General features: G+C 34.9%; 1 protein-coding gene across 2 annotated transcripts in view; it reads left to right on the top strand.

The window, feature by feature from the left end:
- LOC129230744 (protein kinase C and casein kinase substrate in neurons protein 1-like) overlaps positions 1–23,508 on the top strand; it is a 132,500-nt gene that overhangs the window by 52,271 nt on the left and 56,721 nt on the right. Inside the window, exon 1 of one of the 2 annotated variants that reach the window (XM_054865171.1) lies at positions 19,142–19,313. The exons of the other annotated variant lie outside the window; for it this stretch is intronic. The gene's annotated coding sequence lies outside the window, so the exon portion shown is untranslated. Of the gene's footprint in view, positions 1–19,141; positions 19,314–23,508 lie in introns of those variants that run through there. 2 annotated transcript variants of the gene reach the window in all.

The raw sequence follows: 23,508 nt of genomic DNA, 5'->3' as shown, positions 1-23,508 counted from the left end.
CTTCTTAGAACTGACTAGGGGGCTATCGCCCCCTGCTCGCTATCGCTCGCCAACCCCCGGAACTGCTTACGCAGTTCCCTGTGGATCGCTTCGCGATCCATGCTCGCTTCGCTCGCTCGCTGTATGCCAATACATTAGCCTAGCTAAAATTTTCCGTAAAAATTAAAGTTGGTAATTGCATTTAGGTCACCATCCATTTAACCAATATGAAAATTACGTTCATAATGTTAATTTGTCTGCTTTAGCCAGATTTTCGACAGTTTAACTTTGCTGTATGTAAGATGACTGCCTTGGCAATGTGCACAACTTTACCATTATAGATACAAAAGTGTCTGTCATTGCTTTGGAGAGATTGCACTTCTACCTGTTGGTCCGCGGAAGGTATTTTATTTCCCTTCTACCACCCATTGGAAAACCAATGAAGGCATTCCCCTATCCGCCACCTGGGGACGCGCCCTCTAGGGGTTACAGGCTCGCCCGAGGGATGTATTTACATTATTTACACTCTTATATATTTACATATTTACACTCTTATATATTCTAATCTGAGAAAACTTCCTCATATACACAATTAAAAATGTCCCGTTTGGGAGCCACAACTGACACTGCTTCAAAAGATCTTGTTCTTGATAATGCCACATAGAGCTGGCCATGACTAAAAACAGGCTCAGAGAGCACCAAACATATTTTCTCAAACGTTTGTCCTTCTTGTTGTTATTCTGAATCCTTGCCACGTCACGAACAAAAAATGGTTTAACTAAAAACGCGAAAACTCGCCAAGGCTACTTTGCTTGCACAATACTAAAACTACTATAACCCTAAACAAATTTGGCGAAACCTTTCAGCTGAGAATAAAAGGAATAAAGTAAATTCTTTCTCGGTTATTCATTTTGAACTGAACTGTCGTACTGAAGCAGAGAATAGACGACGCTCAAAGCGCCTACGCGTTCAAAACAACATTGCCGATGAACATGATTGTGGAGCAATGTGTGAAGAATGCGAATTTTGTGGTGCTCTTTATTGACAGAAAGAGCGTAATACTGCAAATAAATATACTAAATGTTGCCATGACGGAAAGGTGCGGTTACCGGCATTGTGTGACGCACCTGATCTGTTGAAGGAACTGCTGACTGAAAATTCCCCAGCCGCTAAAAATTATCGGCAGCGAATCAGAGAATACAACTCTGGAAATGGCTCGTCTTAAATTGGATTCAAGAACGGTTTCCTGCCTTCTTTGAGCTTTTCTTTGCTGATTAAGGTTGAAATGGGCCACAGCCCGACTCAAACTCATCTCAAAAAAAAAAAAAAAGTTCGTTGAGTATTCTGTGATTCAAGATTTCAAAACAACGTAGAAGTTTGTTTACATGATTTATCGGCGAAGTGTTGCCAACAGAGGTTTAGAAATTCACCCCCTTCATTTGCCGGCACGTAAGAGAATTATATATATAGATAGTTTGTCGTCGTCCAAGTATTTGAAAAATTAATGAAATTATTTTTTCATGGAACATGCTTTTTTTCCTGTAAATTATTTTTTCAACGAACCGTGCAAAATGAGAAAGTTTATTTTTCTTTCATCCATTTGTGAATAAGCTATTCGTCTTCCTTTTCCAAAAACAATCGTTACACTTCAAAGAAAACCGAGGAACTACAACCGAAGAGCTTCGATTTTTATCTTGTAAAAATTACCTACCTAGCTCCGAAATTGCCAACGAGTAACACGGTTTAGTGGTTTTTGTTTTTCTTTAATTACATTATTTGTTAGGAAATGAACCCCTTTTGACAACCAAGTACCGGAAAAAGAAAGAATAATGTTAATATTTGGAGCAGCTGTATTTTTTGAGCACCGTGTTAAGAAATGTATATTTAATGAAAATTACGCTCACAAATGGTGAACGCAATAATTACAGCCAGAATTTTTCGAAACCTTTTGCGAGTTGAAACGTTTTAAAATTAAAAGTTTCTCAATGTTGATAAACTGGCAACATCTCTTTGTTCATATATATATATATATATATATATATATATATATATATATATATATATATATATATATATATATATATTTAACTTGGAAAAGGGGGGGGGAGAAATAGAAAAATTAATTTGAATTTTTGAGATTTTGAATCCAAATTATGTTTTTCGCAATCACAAATTGTGATAGGACCCTACTCGTTGAGTTTCTTGTTTTTACTAATGGCTTTCTATCGCAACCATAATTTCAATTAAAGACGTCAAAATTCAAATGAATGCTAGGGGCTTTATGTTGTGATCTGTATATTGTTTTCGCGTAAAAAGGATTCTGTTAAGTCGAGAAGGCCGTTTATGAATAATTCGATTTAGAGGCTCATGGACGCCTGCATTATAAGCGTAGAAAAATAAAATCAAAGAACGGACGTCATTCAACGGTCAATTGAAAACAATAAGCAATTTTTGATTGCTAAGGGGGGGGGGGGAACGATATCTTTCTCATTTTACAAGTCAAATAAACTGTAAGTGGCGCTGCAGTCTGTCTAATAGCTGCTGACAAAAAACAAAGACCCACCCACTTACCCTGTCCAATCAGACATGACCGCGCGCCAAATTGCAATGTTTTACCTCTTATGCTAATTTCTTAAATCATCGCAAGGTGGCGTATCCGAACTCTAGAACTGCGAATTAGTTCTTTTCTGTGTGATGAAAGAAAATGAATCAATTGGCATTGAATAACCTTTTAAGCTTTGTTTATTTACTTTTTAAAGAAACTTTATAATCGTTTATTCTTTAATTTTCAATAAGGTAAATGACTAGTAATGAGCTTATGAGCACTTAACCAGAAATGGGCAGGGTTGTCTTGTATTGTCAATATCAAGTTTGTAATCGATATTCCTGTATCACCTCATAAACCTTTTGGCTTCTCAAAATAGCATCCTTCAAGAACACACCCTCCACATTTATTTCCAAACATAAGTTTAATTATCTATAATATAATTCGGTATTTTAATGCTATTAAAATAATAAATTACAAATATACACTTGATAAATTGCATTTTTTATTAAAAAAAAGTATGCCTGGGCTTTCAATTACATTTTTTTCTTTTCCTTTTTTTACCATGTGTCTAGTCTGTTATATACATTGTATTTTTGAACAGCTTGTTCACCTAAAACAACTTTTTTGTTTTTTGTTTTTTAAAAATCATTGTAAAAAAAAAAGTTTTGAAATGACGGTTGAAACTCGGGTTACTCAAATAAAACCGTCAATTGTCGAAACTGTTTCAACTCTGGTTTTTTGACTGAGTTTTTCGCTTATTCCAACGAAATGTAAATTATTTCATTAAAAAGCCACTTTTACCAATCCATTAATCTTTCCTGCTCCTATTCCCTTCGAAAATGTCGTCTGGTGCGAAGTTATGGATGCGAACATCCCTTTTTCGATTTGCAGAAGCTCCTCTCCGCAGGGAGGGAGGAGGGCTGAGGAGAAGGGGGTCGTGACGTCACCCGACTACGTCCGCTCTTCCCTTATTAATGAGCGAGTAGTAATTGAATGGGGGAAGTCATCAAAGATGTACGGATGGCGAGTTTTGTGTGCTGAAGCCCGGTGAATTTGGACTGGGTCGTGTCATTATCGCAATTACGTGCGTTTTATGGTGCGAGGAATGGGGGGGGGGGGTACCAGCGACACAGGAGCGGAAGCAGTTAACTTTAATCAATGATACTTTATCACAATTTAAATGACAAGCTATTCTGATGGAGCTTTTCATGAAACAGATAAGTGAAACCTGTGTAAGTTGACCGCTTGTGGTGCACTACTTTAGTGGTCAACTTAAACAGGTGGTCAACTTACAGAGGTTAATTTATATGATAAGGGCATATTCCGTGCCTGAAAAAAGCGGTTAACTTAGAGAGGTGGTCAACTTACAAGGGTGGTCAACTTCACAGGTTTTACTGTAGTAGTTCAATAAGTTACCGCCCTATAGCCAGGGCTAAGGCAGAAATACATGAAATACCCCGCCAGCTCAGTCAATTCCAGCCGAGGACTGCAGTTTCGTGCCTTGCCTGCAATATTCGAGTTGAACCGAACCATTGTTTCGGTCACTCGTCTGGTCAGTGCTAATTCTATATTAGCTACCAGTTTGTTGGCACTCTTGGCTTCCTTAAGTGGTTTTCCACCTCCAGCTCAGTTAGTCCTATGCCGGGCTGATGAGTGCTAATAAGCACGAAACTGCAGTCCTCGGCTGGAATTGACTAAGCTGGCGGTGTATTTCAGATAGTAGTTGTTTCTCGTATAAGATATCAGTCATGGTTTTGTGTGTACAGGTAGAAAAAAAAAGGTAAAAATTCTTAATACTCCAATTTTCGCCGAATGATAATAATTTTACCAAATGAAACTTCAACTTTTGCCAGATGGTGATAATTTTGCGGAAACGTCAGACAAAATTTGCCGAATAAGGAAACTTTTGGGAGGTCATAGTGACCTCGATCGGGTCGTCCCTCATCATGAGCTGAATACTTACAACTAGGTAACAACAACTAAGGGTTTTTTTCTTTTCATATTGCTTAAAATCGACACATTTATGTATTTTTCACTTTTTTTTTTTGGAAAATGAAGACTTGATTTAAATTAATGTGAGTGCTACCATTTCCAAATTTTATTCAATTAGAGCAATAATGTATTCTTTCGAACAACAGTTTTCAACAGAAGTGAAAAACATTCTGTTTTGCCATCAAAAAACATATCTGTTTTCTGATTGTTGATCATGTTTCATTTAACGCAACTTTTATTTTCGAGGTAGACACCGTGTAACGCCGGGCAATGTAGCTAGTATGTTCAGATGCAATACTATGGCATTACATTTAACAGGCATGTACATTAAGTTGAATTTTCATTTATTCAACTAACAGGGTTTGCATTTTTTTTTTTTTTTTTTCTGATCAACATTTTAGATCGCACAGCTTTATTTTGTTTCTCTCGAATAACTTTTTCACGAATTTTTAAAGAGACAATATACTCGGCTGTAGATTATAGTTTTATGCTCAATTCCTCACACAAAAACGCTGTTGAGTTCACATTCCTCAGTACTCCTTTCGGACTTTAATTTTTGTTTATTCTTTGACAAACGCTTAATTAAACTGCAATTATATAAGCTGCAACCGTAACCTATTTCCCTAATCCTTTTATTTAAAATACTTTATCGCCCCAAGGAAATGCTTTCTTTTACCTAATCAGTTCTCTTTCAACCCCTGATACCCTTTTTCAACATATTAAAACACGCCGCATACAAAAGGCGATAACCGAATTTCCATAATCTGCTATCCCCGGCGCTTCCGAACGAAAAGAAATACATTTTCTACCTTAAGGCTGCTCTTCAGTGGGAAAGAAAAACGATCTCGCTTGAAAATGGGCTTTTTCTTTAAACGAAAGCAATGTTCATCAGTGAAGTGATTGACACTTCAACAACCAATAGAACGAGCGGTGGCCGATGAAAGTGTGGATCATGTGACCTGTCACATTTTGCAGGGGGACAGACCGGACGCTCCCCTGCTGTGCAGAGTAGTCGAAGGAGGTAATAGCTGACGGCGAAATGAAACCGCAGCTTTTTACAGACCCTTCCAAGGAAATTCTAGTTCTTTCCCTCTTGAGTCTTGACTACATAGGTAAAAGAAAAATTACTCAGTGTAAAAGGCGCGGCATTTTGCAATCCCGCTTGTGATATTAATTTATTTGCATTCGCACTAAAATTAATTTTTGAAACGAAGATTTTTTTCCCCATTAATACGGTTCCTGATCTCATCTAGGAAAAATTAACGAATGAATGAATATTTGCAATAAATAAATTTATAAATTCGTTTTATTTTTAGAAAAATGTTCGTTATTGAAAATTGATAATATCAAAAAAGGAAGGAAAAAAAAAGATAGCCTACATGACCACACTGAATTTTAACGAAATGAACTCCAAATTCTAACAAAAAAATATTCTTTAAAAATGGATGATCCTACTTAATAAATCTGAAAAATCGAGTGCCGAATAAAAGTGGGGACTAACTAGTTATCGGTTGGCGAAATTCTTTCACTTCCTCTGCCTGTTTGCCACTCTCCCCAACCCCATCCGAGTTAGCAGTAAACATTCTTAAAAATGAAACTAGATCCTCTTTGCATAGTTAATACTTGATTGTACAATAAACATTAATGCCACTAATTACTTACATTAACCTTTATTTGAACTGATAATATTTATATTTTAGTGCTAAATTAAATACTACTTTGTTGGTTAGTTACCTGTTTTACAAATGTAGTGGCGACTAGAAAAAAATGTGGCTACTATAAATGCCTTTTCTCACCACTGGTGACCAGAAAATTCCCCTAATCTTTATCTTTGAATCCTTTTCTTTTTGAAAAAATATTTATTTTTTTATCTAAGTACTATATGCAGATGAGAAGGCTACGATAGCATTTCTCAAGAGGTTGTTATGGTGAAAGTTCTTTCAAATTGAGCATAACAACGGCAAAGTCGCGGACGGCTACGGATAAGGATTTCCTGAATTTGAAAAATTAAAGATTTTTCTCTGATCTTTGTATGCAAGGGTGCTCACCCTGCTCCAAGCTCAAAGGCAAAAATCACTCCTTCCCCCACTCTCAATGTTTGTAAACTATCTTGCGTTGAAATTTTGCAATAAAACTAAACCTAGCACTTTTAGAGTCTCAGATTCCCAGTTACTAAATTCGGCAAAATACATGAGGTATTACATGCATTATATGACCAAAAGTATTGGGACACTTTCAAAAATTCACAATTTTACGGATTTCTCAAAAAATAAAAGACCAATTGCTCTCTGCTCTGTAATTTTTTTCTCATGAAAAGTATACTCCAGACGTCAAATCCAATAACAATTAAGTCTGATATTCATTTAGGGGACCAGCAACAAATAATCTGTTCTTATCATGAATCACTCTATAACGATGGCAGGAAAGTGTTGCCAGTTTGCTAACAATTCCTTACCATTCGTCGCCTATCCTAGAATTATAGAAATTCGGCTCATTAGATTGCTGATAACTTTTTTAAAATTTAAAGAAATTGCGGTGGAATTTTTTTCATGGATTGTAGGATGTATCTGAGCTTTGAATTATGAACGTTATAAATTGCTATCTTTCGTGTCTGCGCAGTGAAAAATTAATAGCTTTAACTGTTCATATTTCAACAAATTTTCAATATTTTAACTTCAAATTTTATTATTATGTTTCTCTAAAATGCTGTCAAATATTTTAAAAGTTTAGTAACGTTTGACGAAATACTCTGCGTAATATAAGGCGAAAACCTTCAAAAAAATTTTGCATTTTTGAAAGAAATGCTTATATTTCCATGGGTATAAGAGATACTTTCACAAAAATATAAAAATAAGTTTTTGATAGATTTTTAACTCATTTCTGAAAATTATAGCTTATTACCAGCAATTTGCAATGAAAAATTATCAAAAAACTTTTTTACTCAATTTGTTGTCGGTCCCCTAAATGAATAGCAGACTTAATTTTTATTGGAAAATGACAACTAGAGTATACATTTTATTCGAAACAAATTATAGAGCAATTGGTCTATTATTTCTCGAGAAATCCCTAAACATGTGAATTTTTGAAAGTGTCCCAATGCTTTTGGTCATATAGTGTATATAGTGCTCAGGCCCGTGTCCAGTATTTCATAAAGGGAGGGGTTGAAACTTTTTACCTATGTAACTTATGCTGTCAAAGGAAAACTAACTACGCGTGTTGAATAGTTCATTTTAGTTCGATAACTAGGCTTTTTTTTTTTATACGTTTTGCGTTTTTTCTTTTTTTTTTTTTTTTATGAAATCTTATTTGCACAGTTGAACATTTTGTAACAGCATACATATTTCTTTTATGCCACCTAATTCTAGTTTCTTTTTTTTTCTTTTGTTTTTCCATCAAATAACATTGAACAGGAATTTAATGAAAATAAAAATTGTGTTAAAAAAATTGCTGTTCCGCATAGAAAGATTTTTCCTAACGTGTGAAACGACTAATTCATCCAACACTAAAGGCGTACCATAAAAAAAACAGTAAGCAAAGTAACCATTTTCCGTGCTCCTAAGTTTTTTTTTTTGGGGGGGGGGGGACGTCATTGTCTAATATTCGTTTAGATAATTTTCCCTTGCATGCTTATAGCATTGCCGAACTTTCCAGCCATTCCATTTTTTCAAGCACTTAGAAGCGAAGGGGCTTGGACATCCTACAATTAAAGAAAATGGTAATTGTTAAACATGGGGAAATATTAAAGAGGGTGAATACTGTATCAGAGTTTAACTCTAAAATTAATTAAAACTTAAAATACGTTTTGGAAAATCGTTTAATGATTCATTGATTTTTTTTTTTCAATGGGAGGGGTTTAACCCCTAAAACCCTCCCCTTGGACACGGCTCTGATAGTGCTTCTACTTCAACACATTGAGTTTTTATTAAAATTTTCTAATGAGTCTTGTTGGTGTCTGATCCTCGTTAGTTGTCATAATAAATATTAAGGGTTGTCCTTTTTCTCAGAAGGCACGAAAATATTACCTACATGTATATCTGCCTGAAAAAAAAAAAAAAAAAATCTCGAAATACTTAGATGAAAAAAATCTCAACGCCTCGCTCTGCCAGATTTTAAAGTTTTTATCGCTCTGCCTCGTTTTCATGCATCTTGCATTTAATGAATCAATAATAAAAAATAAAAAAAAGGGCAAGAAACAGATTTGCAGGAAATACATAAAGTTGAAACAAAAATGAAAATGAACAGCTTACATTTAGGAAAGCAATTATAGGTACAAGTAAGGGTTCACAATTAAAAAAAAAAACAAACAAGACAAACTTTTTCTTTTAAGTTCTGTGTTACGCACTTCTGTGCCGAAAAATTATCGTATCCTGTCTTCAGTCACAGAATAAAATGAATGTTCTAATCCAATGATTATCAAGTAATTTTCATTCGTATAGAACAAAAATCTTTTTTGAGATCCCACATTTTCTATTCTATTGACTCCTAGTAATATGTAAATACAGCGAGAGAAAGGATTTAGCTTCTTGTTTAGGAGAGGGAACCATTTCTATATTTAATTAACATGATCTTTATCGTAAGCATACTATTTACTCAGAAATACTCCCTATTTTCCCAAGCACTCTGTTTGGGGGCTATGCCTTTTAATTTTCTCGAAAATAAAAATTTTCAAAATGCACTTTTAGACGATCTCTGGTAGTATTTGGAAGTAAGTAAGAGGTCCTGTGATCTTCCACCAGCAAATTTTTGAACTTGAAACGCCAAAAACACAATTTCAGGTTCTTCAATTCTGTTAGGAAACGGGGAGTTCGGAAGCTTTCCCCGGAATTTTTCGAAATAGTCTAAAAACGCAGTCTTAGTGTGATGTTGGGGGGGAGGCAAAATTTTTAAAGTGTTATAAACATGATTGTAGGCCATCTTTATTAACGTTGGGGACATGCAGGTTTTTGAAATCCAAAAATGCAACTCTTTTTTTTTTTTTTTTTTTTTTTTTTTATGGTCAAAGAAGGACTTTTCACAAACTCCCTTCCCGAAATTTTTTGAAATTAAAGCCATAAAAACGAAATTTAAGACGATCTTTAATGATGTTTTTTTAAGGGGGGGGGGTGCTTATGTGACCTGAAAACCTTTATGCCTGTAATTAATTTCTTCTACATTGTATTAAAATGTTGATCTAGCTTCTGAGAATGAAAATAGAAAACAGTGAAAACTTGTAACCCCCATTCTATATTGTTCACATTTTAGTTAGCTTTGTCGGCAACATAAGGCTGAAAACGTCATTAAAACTAATACATACAATGCTTAGTAATTCTACCACGGTGTTTTTTACATTAACTGAATCATATTAAATTGCTAATATATTTTTCATGATTTTCTATGTATTTAATGAGTATGTTGGTGTACGGAATGTTTTCCGCTATTGAATTTTCCACCTCCCAAACCTTCTAAAGAAATTTGACGAGTCTGGCTCTTAAAGACACAAATAATTTTCAAAAATGTTTGTTGAGCTGTGGAAAGCACTTTATGTGTGTACCATTTGTAGTAACATAAAACACATGTAAAACGATGCAAAATACCCAGTATCTGGAATACGATTTAATCTATGTATAAAAATATTTTTCTACTGGAAGGGAAAAATGTCAACTTTTCGCATTCGACAGCATTGTAACAATGTTCATTATATTGTAAATAAACAATTTGACTCAGAAATATTCCTTTCAAATCTATTTCTTTTCAAACCACAAATTTGAAAAAAAGCAGATGTTGCGAATTTAACAGCTAATAGCACGCATCTACATGGATTCACTTTCAAAAGCACTTGATTCTTCACGAAAGCCTTAGGAAAAGAGGAAAGAAGAAAGGACGTCCAGCGGAGGTCATTGAGGGGAACTAATGAGAGGGTAATAAATCTTACACCCCATTAGCTTTTACCCCTCAAAAAGGGGAGGTAACTATTCTAGGGCGTGGCAAATGCAAAAAGTGAACGTATTTTGAAATTTTTTTCAATAGTTAGAACATGATATTTGTTTAAAAAATGGTCGCATTATTTCAAACAAGATCTCAAAAGAGAGCTGGAAATATTTTGCGTGTCAGGGCGTTCTTAAAATTTCGATAGCACGAGTTGCAGATGTTTTACAGAGCGAAATGTCCAACAGTACCTCGTTTTCGAAGAAATTCATTTTTTCTCGAATTTTAAAAAATCGGAGAATGGACACATCAAAAAAGTAAAAACTAAAAGAAACAGACATGGTCTTGAAAAATACTCAGAAAAAAAAACGGATCCGAAAACTTTACAGGAATTTGTAAAACAAGCTCCAACTTTCCCCCCCGTAGGTTAACATTAGATCCGAATCTTTCAGACTCTCAGTGAAGAGCACCCTTAACTCGCGCTCCTCTCCTCCCTCATCCCATGCGTTCGCCCTCACCCGGTTCTAAAAATAGACCTCCATCTTTATCAATCATTCCCTTGCCCTATATTGCTCTGTTGTCCGCCATGTTTGGCCTCTCGTTGCAATGTCAAAACCTTCATACACATTTTCGTCTCAGAGGGCAGACAATATATTTTTCTGTTTGAATAGAAGCCGTTGGAAGTCAGGTGACGGTTTTAATGATTGTTTTTTGATTCTCATACTGTTTTTAATTTGCCAGCGAATCTTTTCATATGCTATCCCCTTTTATTTATTTGCACAATCATTTTTTGTTGCAAATAGTAAGCGTTGCATGAATTATTGATAAAAACGTTGCATATTTTCTCTCTATTGAAATTTAACGCGTTTTACTAAGAACGAAAAGCATATTTACTGTTTTGCCTCATGGAATGATTTTATTTAAAAACATAATTCGTCGTTGAATAAAGAAATAAAACGACAATTGATGCGGTGAGAAGCAAAGGGATGTAAATGGATTATTTAAAGTTTCGTGTAAATCGCGTTTTAAAGTTCAGATCGTAGGTAGGCTTTCATTGGAAAGTTTTTCTAAATCATGTTGTATAGCAGCTCTCATCGGGGCTATACTTGTACTATCTCTTGCCCCGAGGCAGAGGAGAAGTTCGTCTATCATTTATGCTGGTTATCTCCAAATTTTTAATTTCGCCACTTACATCCCTTTGCTTCTCACTGACTCAGTTCTGTTCTTGTTATTGAAGGGATGTAAAGTATTTCACCATTTTTTCAAAATTGGTTATTTTATATTTTTTTAGAGCTGCGGTTCCCAACCTTTATTTACTCGAGATTCTCACATGTCACTGAGATAAATCTCGCGAACCGAAACAAATACAAAATTTAAATAATAGTTTAATTTTTTTCTGGATAACGTGGGAAAACACGGAAAAGGATGGAAAATTATAAACCAAAAATCGTGGTTATCTATACTACATGTTTATTTTATTAATACGAAGCTTCCATCTGTGTTTTAGCAGGGGTACCCCCTTCCCTAAGATCAAGGGCGTACCTCCACTAAATATCGCAAAGACCTCAAAAGCAAGAACCTCCCCCCCCCAAAAAAAAGAGAAAAATCCCCCCCCCCTAAAACTTTTACTGACGCAGTCTACGCTAAGTGGGCACCCCTGGTTTTAGAAACTGATTTCAAACTAAACTCGGCTCCAAATTTGCAATACATCATTCTTTGTAACAAATAAAGATGGTGCTTGTTTTGAAAAGGATAGTTTTTTGTTTTTTGTTTTTGGATAGATATAATCCATCCAAAGGGTCATCCCCAGGATCAGTGTGCCCGGCTAAACCCCGCCGAGCCTTGGGTACCCATTTTAGTCGCCTCTTACAGCGTGCATGGGCTAATTTGAGACTATTTTTTCACACCCGGTCACCACACGTGTGATTATGAGTTTCTGTAAATAAAACTGTGCGTAAGTGTTAATTTATTAATCGAGCTACCCCGTTTATACTTTTAAAATTGCTATTAAGAATGTTTAGCAATGTGAATTGTGTTTTAAGACACGAGCTACAGTGTAATAACACTATCTTTATAACTTTAAGTATCTAAAACTTTTTGTTACATTTTTTAAAACGAGAAGCAAAAAAGAAGAAAGCTTTCGTTATTAATACTTTCTAAACTGTATTTAAAGCGGCAACGATATATGATGTGATCTTTATCGGGATAATTTTTTCAAAATTGTGCCGTTGCACTCCATAATTATGCTCGGAAAAGCGTGGGATAAAATAATGGCTTTTAACATGGGACCCGTTCATACTTTTCAGAACCTTTTAACTCTGAGAGAGTAATTTGAAAGAAAGTTTAGCGGACCACTTAGATCATCATCGATCTTGATGAGAGGGGTCGCTAGTTACTTTAGTAACCATAGAAACTGTTTGGTTTTGGTCGCCGCCCAGCTCGGAAGCGAGCGCCATCCGACAGATTGGCTCTTTTGGTTCGATTCCAGCAACGCTTTTGAGGGAATTAAGATGTCAGGGATATTTCTTGGACGTAATTTTGTTTCTTGTGAGAGCCAGACGCCTCCGGTCATGATAAATTGTATGCGTAATTGTTGGCGTGTGATGCATTGTTGCTTTCCAAAACTTCGTTTGTTTCTGGATTCGGTTGGGAAAGAATTTTGAGTGAGTTGAGATTTTTTGGCAGACTAGCGAATAGCTTAGAAACATAGTGTCCCATTATCTCTGCGAAGGATATTAATCGAAATTACTTATTCGCGTCGTAAATGGGACATTAAATAATTTTTTGAATTATATTATGTATATTCCATTGTAATTGTTATTTGTAGCTATAGAAAAAGAAATTATCAATTTTGTTAATACTAATCCCTTTGTGGACCTTAGTAAGACATATATGTCTCCAAAGTTTTAAGTTTATTTTATAAATTATCGAATACAAATAAAAATATAGCGAATACAGTATATTCTTGACATGCGAACATACTTAACGTTTGCTTATTTAAAAGATCATGTGACTTGCTATTATCTACCTATCACAAAACGAATAAGAAAAGATTACGCCAAACCACGGCATAGTGAAATCAAAAAGCTTGATTGCTTCAAAGAGAGAGAGAGAGAGAAAGAAAACATCGTTTATATGTCTCTTTCTTCAGGAACGACCCGAACTAAAATTTTTGGGAGAGGGGAAATTCTCAATTTGCCTAATGAAATTTCAATTTTACCGGATGATAAAATACGAGCATGCACGCATACCATACATACAGGGTGACAAGAAATAACTTAAACACACATAATACATCATAACTTTTATGCTAATGAAAATATTACGAGTAAACTTCAAAATAAATATGAATACATAAGCAAAAATGCCCGGCGTTGCCTGGGTCAGTAATAATTGTGGGAAACAATCGCTAATTCATTCGTTTTCTGTTTTAACCGAAAGAACTCAAAACACCCCGCTTTGATGTGGTTCAAAATCGAGTTTCTTCCTTACCTACAAAAGTGAAATAGCAATAAGTATAAAGAACGAAACAGTATTCAATTAGGAACGAAAGCACGACATTTAAGCGTATGAAAATTTGAAGAGTTTCCAAAATATGAAATTTCACTTGTTTAAAAATATTCTTCAGTTAATATTTCTTTCTTTCTTTTTTTTTTTGAACATAGTCTAAAGCTTGTTCTATATAGCTATTGAAATATAAACGGCTTAAAAAAATGTAGCCACCCGTAATCCCACAAAACTTGTCTTAGTTACTTTGGAAAATTTTAATTATTGTAGGTTCTTGGTGCGACTTAAAATGTTACCAAATTTGTCGTAATCGTCTTGGGATACTTTGGATAATGCTTCCCCTCCCTACTTTGTTAGGGGGTCACAGTACCTTTCAAACAATTTCTTTTAATTTATATAAATTTTATATTTCTTTGAAACCATAACATGCATACTTATTTTGTAATCAATAATTTATTTTCAAAATTTAAAAATATTGCCTACTTTTTTTTGAAAATTCAAAAAATTGAGAAAAATTTCAACTTTTTAAAATCCCTAAGGCTTTTTTTATTTTTGCACTAATTTAAAAAGCGTTTTTTGCAAAACGATCACTATAATCATCTCTAAAAATCTGTGCATTCATTTGCTTATGAGTTCATTAGAAAATTTTCTGTGATGCAAAAATGAATCTTTTAAACGTCGTGAAATACCGGTTACAAGTCGTTTTCCTCTTCCTAAAATTTGAAAAATTTCTGCTCCTACTATCATTCTTGGTTTTTCTTGAGAGGGGAGTTCTTTCATGTATGGAAGGTCAAATAAAAGGGAGGGGGGAGTTTGTCAAAGCACTAGTGAAAAAAGATTTCATGAACTTAATTCAATTCACAATGCTATATAATCAAATGCAATCAGGACGTCACTCAGACACTAAAATGTATCTTAATTAAATGCCTGCAATATACATTTAAGCATAATAGTGATATAATTGCATTTATAAATCGGAGATATGCAAGGTTTATTAAGTATTTAAGATATTCAGAAAAGGTGGGATTCATTTGCCTGAAATTTTTACTTAAAATTTGAATTAATGTCTTGCAGACTAGGTTATTAGTTGCATAAAAATCTCTATTAGAACTTTAAAGCTGTTATACGAGGCAGTGAGAAGCAAAGGGGTGTGAGTGGACTACGCGTTTAAAGTTCAGTTCCTAGGTAGACTTTCATTGATATTTTTTCCCAATTCTTGCTGAAAATGACGTGACATATGACACCTCGAAGTCCCCTGCACCCAGGGCTGTGGAGTCGGAGTCGAAGAGTCTCAGTCGGACTGATTTTGGGGTAAAGGAGTCGGAGTCGTTAAAAAACATGCCTACTCCGACTCCAAGCTTCTTTTTTACTTTCATTTTCACTGACTCTCCTTGCATTTTTTAAAAACTGACTACCAATTGGTTCGATTACATGTATAAAAAGCAACTAAAGAGAAAATAACTGCGATTTTGGCAATCAGCTAGCTTGAGTGCTTACCGAACTTTCTGTAGCCGTCCCCTAGTTTGCTTGCTTTTTAACTTAACAAATAGCAACTGTCAGCAAACGGTTTTGTTGCCTAACATTTTCAAGTAATCACTTTCAAATAAAAGTAGAAATATAGTGTTTTGCTCAATCTCATTTATAAAATAGTTAAAGGAAAGTAACAATTTAGTAAGTCGAGGCCTGTAGCTCGGGTGGAAACTTTTTAGAGTATTCGACAAATTCAAACAAGTTCTGGCGTGAAAGCACGAATCTTAAAGATCCGATGAAATAATCTAGTGTTTTTTTTTTTTTTTAAGACCATTTCTATATGCTTAATTCTCCCTAAAAAGTATGGAACAAAATAAGTGTAAGTGATTTCTTGGTTACAACACTCAATAATTGCAGTTAATCTTAAAATCTGCATATTAAGTTTAATTCTAAAGCAGACTATAAAATTTAAATTAAAAATTTTACAAAGAAGAAATATAGGCATAGTAAAAACTATTCGTACAAATTTGTATACCGCCGCGTTTTGTGTAAAATTTGCTCCTGACGTATATATGCCTTACTTTCGTTGAAATTTTATTTGTAAAATATAATTTAAAATATGTTCGGGAAAATTTTCGGAATTAAAGTATTTATATTTTTTACACACTCTAAAATTAACTTTGGGTGTCACCTACCAGATGGGTGTCACCCGGGGCAAACCACCCCCTCTCAAGAACTTAGACTTAGAAAAAAAGCTTTTTTTCTTTCAAGTTGCAACTTTCAACGATTGAAAGCACACGATTTTATCAATAGGTATTTGTTAAACATTAAAAGGGGGCAAATTACAAGTAATTCTTTTAAATTATTGAAAAAAAAATGGTATTTTTAAGTCATCTCACTTTTAAACTCGTAACTATTGGAAAATTTGATTTTTAAATTCAATTTCTAACGTTGTATGCATCTTGGGTTTACAATAAAAGACAAAGTGCGAAATTTTCATGAAAAGGAATTAATATTTCAATTTCTGTTTGTGGTTTTTTCCCCTTGCTGAAGGGAGGGGGGGAATACAATAAAATAAAAAAATAAAAATCTGGAGTCGGAGTCGGGCGTTTCAAAATCCAGGAGTCGGAGTCAGCCATTTTCCTTCCGACTCCGCAGCCCTGCCTGCACCTACCATTCTCGCGGTTCATCAGTTTTAGATGTTGGAGCGTTCTACAGATCTTGCTGAATAGCAGCACCTACCACAGCTTCTAGTACCATCTCTTGCCCCATAACAGGGAAGAGGTTCTACTAACTCTTATCTCGAAATGTTTAGTAATGGCACTTAATCTGTTTGCTTCTCACTGGCTCATGTGTGTATAAAATTTAACTAGTAGGGTTAAATTCGTAAAAATCAAGGTGATTTGTCAATGATTCTATTGTACGTTGTCATTTAGACGTCGCTTCGCCTCAGTCCGTTGAAAGACCTATACACGATGTTATATACAGACGAATGGACAACTTTCTCTGTTTTGAAATTGGTTAGTTAACTGGATGTACGAAATTCGAAATCATACAGATCGCTTTCAGAAATCAATTCTGTGCGGTTATCAGAATTAAAAACAAGCGGTTGACTGTAATAATGTTGAGCACTAGCACTGCACGCCTCTTTTATGTTCGTCTATTAACACATCTGTGACCCAAATAGAGACTGCAAGCTGATGTGTAAAAGCATCAGTACGAATTGGCAAAAATGTGTCTAATCAAGACAACTATCTGGTATTTGATGCGTTTCGGGCGGATCATTGATAAAATCACCGATATAGTTTCGAATCGATAAGTTCATTGAGAAGAACCAGACATTTTGTCAGTAACATCTAGGCAAGTCGGTTCTAATCGTATCTGAGATAACATTCTACGAAGGAAATTACTTTTTCGCGTGATCGGCGTTTGTTTTGTTTGTCGTTGCTATTTGGATGCAATGGCTGAAAGCATTTAATGCACCCAGACTCTGACCTTCCTTGCGAATTGGAATTTCGCGATGGCACGCGAATGTCGGAAATTTATTCTGGGTTTTTAAGATTCGGAATAGTTCATGTAGGATAGGGTTGCATAGAGATATCGACAATTGATATTTTAGTTTTAGTTCTGTATAGCGTATTCGATTTGGAACAGTTCTTGGCGTATTCAGAAACAGAATCCGTTCAGTTGATATTTTGTTTCAATTTTTTTGTAAGCCCCACAGAGCTTAATTTCTGACAAAAAATAAATTAAAAGTAAAAAAAAAAAAAAGAAGGAGCCTTATACTCTTCAGATTTTATTTTCATACGTAAATAGTCTGAATTCCGCTAAATATGAAAAATTTTGTCTAAATTTGAAAAGAAGTGCAGGAGCTAAGCTCCTCTGAGCTCCCATGCGATTAAACCCTAAACACATCAGGGTTTTGCCAGGCCGATCATTCAAATTTTTTGAATGGGAGAAGGGGAGGGCAAAGGGTATGTACTCAGTGTCGGATCTACCATTTTTCTGAGCTAAGGCAAATCTTGAAACTGCCGCCCCTACCCATCTTTCTTCAAGTTTTTATTTCGAGTTTCAACGAAAAAAACCACTGAAGTAGGGTGAATTTGCCGCCCTTGATAAGGGCCCCAGCTTACTCCCTCCTATATGCGACACTGTGTATAATAAATGCATATTATACCAAAAAACAACAAACTACGCTCACATATACGTAAAAGCATTGTTTTTCTTTTTCTGCTGTTATGATGCTCTTGCTTTTGGTAAAGACAGAACAGGACTCTGCAAACTATTCATTAGCCACTGGCCACTTAAAATGTCTTGATAGAACTGGGTCTCTATATATACACCACCGACCCTATATGTAACATTGAGCGGGCCGCAACGTAGCCTCACCCATGTTTTGTGTTGTCTGGGCTTGGGTAAGGAGGGCCATTTTTAATGTCAGTCTTCTTTTGGAAGACTTTCAGACCACTTTTGGGCTCCTGGACCTGGTCTAGCGAAGAGCTAGTTCTAGTGGGACTAGAAACAACAACATGTATTTCTCAAATCCAGGAATTGACCTTTGATTACTAAAGGAACATACATGCCTGTCGCAAAATTAGTGCACGTATGTATATTTCATCTCTCGTTACCTTGATGACGTTAAAACAAGAAAACATCTTGTGCATCCCCTCCGTTTCCTGGTAAACGTTTATCAGTGAAATTCCTTTTTGAGTCGCCGATTCGGATCTTAAATGCTCTTTATGCAATACACCCGTTTTCGAAATTGGGCAACTAAATATATGGAATTTATTTAAGTGACATACAATTGCGAATCTTGGCATGTGTTTTGTCAGACTTTTAAGGTTTGGAATTAATCTCATGCGGTTTATGGATGGTCCCATTGTTATTCCGGCAGTGACCATCAAATCGTGATTTACCTCATCCCATTTTCAAACCACGCGCGCTCCTTCCATATGGAAGCGAGAATTTATTTCTCGGAACGAGAGAGAGTGGAACGCGAAAAAATAAAAGTGATACAATAGTGACAAGAGGAGAATAAGCTCAGTGATCTCTTCTTTGGCGTTGGATGCTCGGTTGCGCTTCAGAGGATTCTGGCATTTTTCTGGTATTTGAAGATTCTTCTTTTCCATGTCCACAGAAGCGTTGCGTCCTGATGAGGTACTTCGGCATTTTGCTCAAGAGTTGGACTCGTTTTGTTTGTTCTGTTCTGCTGGCCGAACTCTTTGGGGTGTCGCTGGATGAGAAACTCGCTTGGAATGGTGCCGTAAAGTCTGCGAGGCATTCTTGCGCCTTGTTCCTCCAGTTGGATTCGATTGGTGTGTTTTTCATAGTGTGAATTGGTGTTCATTTTTGTGCCGTGGATTATGGAATTACCGGTCGTTTCATAAATTGGATTATTAAGGATGCAGATGAGGTATACTTTAAATTATTTATATGCAATGACGCGGCAAAGGGTTGTTTTAGAGGCATACGTATTTGCCAACCCTAATGCGATATCTTTTCGGGGTGCCGACCTGGGGGGAGTCATGGATATTTTTCTCTTTTGGGGGTGGGGGGGGGGGGTCTCACTCTTGTGGCGATCTCTTTGGAGTGATGATTTTGGTATCGGTTTGAAAGCTTTCTTTACGAACGAAAACGAAACGAAACTACCAAAACAGTGTAACAAAATGGGCGGGAGGAGGGCGACAATGCCGCTTAAATCGAAAGTACGCATCCTCAGACCCACAAAGTTTCGGAACTCATGCTTCTTCCGTATAACAGGATAGGGGAGAGTGTTGCACCTTGGGACACTGCTAATTTCTAAGAAGCTATTTTTAGCAGCCATGTTTTTATAGTCTCTAATCGTAACCTTCACCACGAAATGGTGCTACAGTAACAATCAGCATCAAATATGTAAAATTGACGATTTTTTGAGAGAAAGAAAATTTCATGAAGTAAATATTTTCTTCATTTTTATTTCATTTTCTGTCTTTGTATTTGTAAAACTAATCAACTGAATTTTATTTTGTTATAAAAGAAAAGTACTTTAAATATTCTGGTTATGAAAAGATAATGATAGTGCATCTAGATTGACCACCATTTTGGTTTTTCTTAAACCACGTGGTGATTGTACCTTGGGACAGCTAAACGTATTGTACCTTAGAACACGTTCCAAGGTACAACACATGCATGGTTCTTAATAATTAAGATATGTTTAGGAACATGGCAAAATGTTCTAACCTTATGTAATCTTTTCCTCTCCTCAGAGGTTTTTACTCATTCACATCAAAAAAAAATTCCTTACTCAATAAATAAATGAATAAAAAAATAAATATAAATAAATGAAAATGAATAAATCTCTCACCTGAATTTTGTGAATATTTTTCGTAATTGTCTATGATTTTTAAGCAATGTCAATTAAAATGTTTAAAGTAAAGTAATAACAGTAAAATATTCATAAGCAACAAAGGCAACTTCCTCCAAAATGTTTAAAAGAAAGTAATTGAAAAATTGTCTGGAAAATGAACCTAGTGTTATAGTTGAAAATTGTCTGGAAAGTGGACCTAGTGTTATAGCAATTTCTCGAAAGAGAAGCCTTAAAAATTGGCTCAATTAGAATCGCTTATATCTCCTTTTCTAATCAATTGAGAAAAATGGAACAAACATCATCTTGAAATACACCAGCCAGTATTTCTGCTTTAGCCCTGGCTAATGGGTCGGTAATTTACTGAATAAACATCATCTTGTTTGGGAAGGAAAACCCTTCCCAACGATATATAATGTTGGGGGTAGGGGGGATTTTCTACCCCACCCCTAATTAGTCGAAATTTAGCTTAATTAGTTAATTAGAAAAAACTGATTCGAAATTTAGAATTTCGGCTTCGAGGTGCACGGGCCCGGGGTACGTTCGAATGTTTGTGCCAAGTTTCAGGGCTGTAGGTGCTATGGGGTCTTCTGGCCATCGGGTACAAACAAAGAAACACCGTCACCTTTATATATATAGATCATGAAATTTAAAATATAAAAAGGAAATATAGAATTTATTGAATATAATGATATATGAATACGACATTACTCCCTCGGTCTCGGAATTACCCAGCGCCACGTTAATACGATATAATCTGAAATATATCGCTAAAAAATCGCTTTCTCAAGTTCATTAGGCTAATTTACCCCATTCAAGCCGCTTTTTGTGCATGTAATGTGTGAGTTTGTGTTTTCTTTATCCAACGGAATAAATAACCGATTTAAAAAAAATGTTAGAAATAAAAGAAAAGTATTTTGCACTTGAGGTGTTTGAGGTTATGTTATCAGAGATATATACCATTTTACTGTTGTCAAACAACATTATATTTCCAGTTATACATATGCATTGAGAACAAAAGGAAAAGGTGTGATTGGGAAAAATCAAACTCTTCTGAGAATTTTATGGGTATAGAAAGATTTTATTAAAGGTCTTTTTTTTTTTTTTTTTCAATGTTATGCAATTCGATCACTTGATCATAGTAGCGTTTTTTCCTCCCACCTACACTTCACTCTTTCAAGTGGAAACGAAATTTATCACTTCCTTCGGTTTATTTATTTATTTTTTTCAACTCTGTGATAAATTATTTTAATCACGTGATTTAAACTAGGTCTATCCCAGCAGCAGATTTTTTTTCCAGCAGTCTACAAAACAAACCGACATTAGATTACCCATAAATTTAAGTCAGCACCAAGAAATGCTTTAAAAAAGAAGATGCTTAATTTAAAAACTATAAATAAAATATAGAGTAACGTTTTTCAAATGAAATGGAAAACTGAGAAAGATGTAAAATTTTCTGCTTGAAACATGGTAAAAAAATATGATGAGATAAATAGTCAACATTTCTTGAAAATTTCCGTTCTTTTTAGTTCTGATTTGTATTTTTTTGTATTAAATTTGACGTAAACATGCTCCAAAGTTCCCATGCTATAATTCACGGATAAGCTGTTCTAAAATTCTAACCTTTGGGAGTGCATATTAAATGCTGCCACGAATTTGCCAAGAATAAAAAAGGCTCCCCCCCCCCCCTCTGGAAACGTTGACACATTCCAGTATTATTTATTTCCATTTTTTTTTTTCCGTAAAAACGGTTATCGATTAGCATTGTGTAAGACTTTGGAAATTAATCTGGGTCTTTACTATTGTTCAATGATGAAATCTTAGAATGCGAAAGGTGATGACAAGGCTTCTGACAGAAAATTCCCGCCTTTTTGAACTGATCCAATTTTCCGGTCGGAAGATCAAACACATCCGTTCTTTGAACTCATTTGTTTCCAAGAAGAAAATAATCAAAACTCGTTCGAATGTTACGGGTGATAGCTATTTAAATAATTGATAATATAATTATGCAAATTAGTTATAAAAATTTTCTTTTCGCCAAGTTCCCTTTTCAAACTTGACTGAGATGTGTGATTCCGTTTGTTAGTAGATAGCTTTAGCTAGCAAAATTCTATCTGTTGATCGTCAGCTAACAAGACCATTACACAAATCTTACGTGTGTTCAAAGCGAATTGAATATTTTACTGTTTTTATCATAGCATTAATAATAAATAATTAATTATTATTTCACAAGTATTACTTATTGTTATTGTAATTGTTTCTGCGAACTTAGCTACGTACGCAGAGGAAATTTGAGTATATTTCTGAGATTTTTTTTCCATATAAAGATATTTTCTTGGCTAACACCCAGAATTGAGTTCGCAGAATTTTTTTTTTTGTTACTAGACAATATTTTGAGACATTTTTGCATCATAATTTAATATTATAAGATATTTTTTAAATTTAACAGTCAAACTTAGTCACGAGACATTTATAAAAGCTTGACCACAGGCCCGTCATTTCGAATTTTTCCAGGGGGGGGGGTGGACAAGGATGTTTACTAAATTCAAATCGTCGGAGTTATCAACCCCCCCTAAATTACGGACCTGCTTGACAATATTTTTTTAAAGACTTTTCTTTTTTTGTTTAAATCTTATGAAACTTTTGAATTTCGGTAAATATTTAGTACAGAGAAATTTACTATCGAAGCATATTTTAACTTTTTAAAATGTAGTAAGTATAGTACTTTCAAGGCTTATAATCTAATAAGTTCTGATACTATCTGATAGTTCTGACACTTACAGATAAAAAAAGAAAATCACTCTTTTATTTCGAGTTAAAAAGGTATTGTCTAGTTTATGGTCGAAATTGAGTACAAGGAAATTGAATAGCTGGATCGTAACACTTTGTTTTCGTCCACTAAGAAGTTGAAGTATTGGCTTTAAAAAAATGGCACCTTTGAGTGCCCTTCAAATTTGAGGCTCTGGAACTTTCCGATTCGCTCGAATAAGATTCGAAAAGTCGATAAGTATTTAGGCGTACTCAAAAAGGATAGTAAAGTACTTAGGTAAAAAAACAAGGAAAAGAATCCATTAAGTTTTCTGTGTTGGAAGATATCACGTGACCTAATGGGGTTATGTTAAGCTGTGAGCTTTTAAAAAAGTGCTCAGCTTATTAACTTTTAGTGGAACCTCAACCAGGACGTGTGATAGTTCTAGGAATGTCATATTTATCTTGTGCAATATCAAGAAGAGCCATAGTTAAAAGTAACTTGTTGATTACGGCT

The sequence above is a fragment of the Uloborus diversus genome, chromosome 9, assembly GCF_026930045.1.
Source record: "Uloborus diversus isolate 005 chromosome 9, Udiv.v.3.1, whole genome shotgun sequence".
NCBI lineage: Eukaryota > Metazoa > Arthropoda > Arachnida > Araneae > Uloboridae > Uloborus > Uloborus diversus.
The sequence above is the reverse complement of the archived record's forward strand: the minus strand, read 5'-3'. Positions and strand labels throughout refer to the sequence as shown.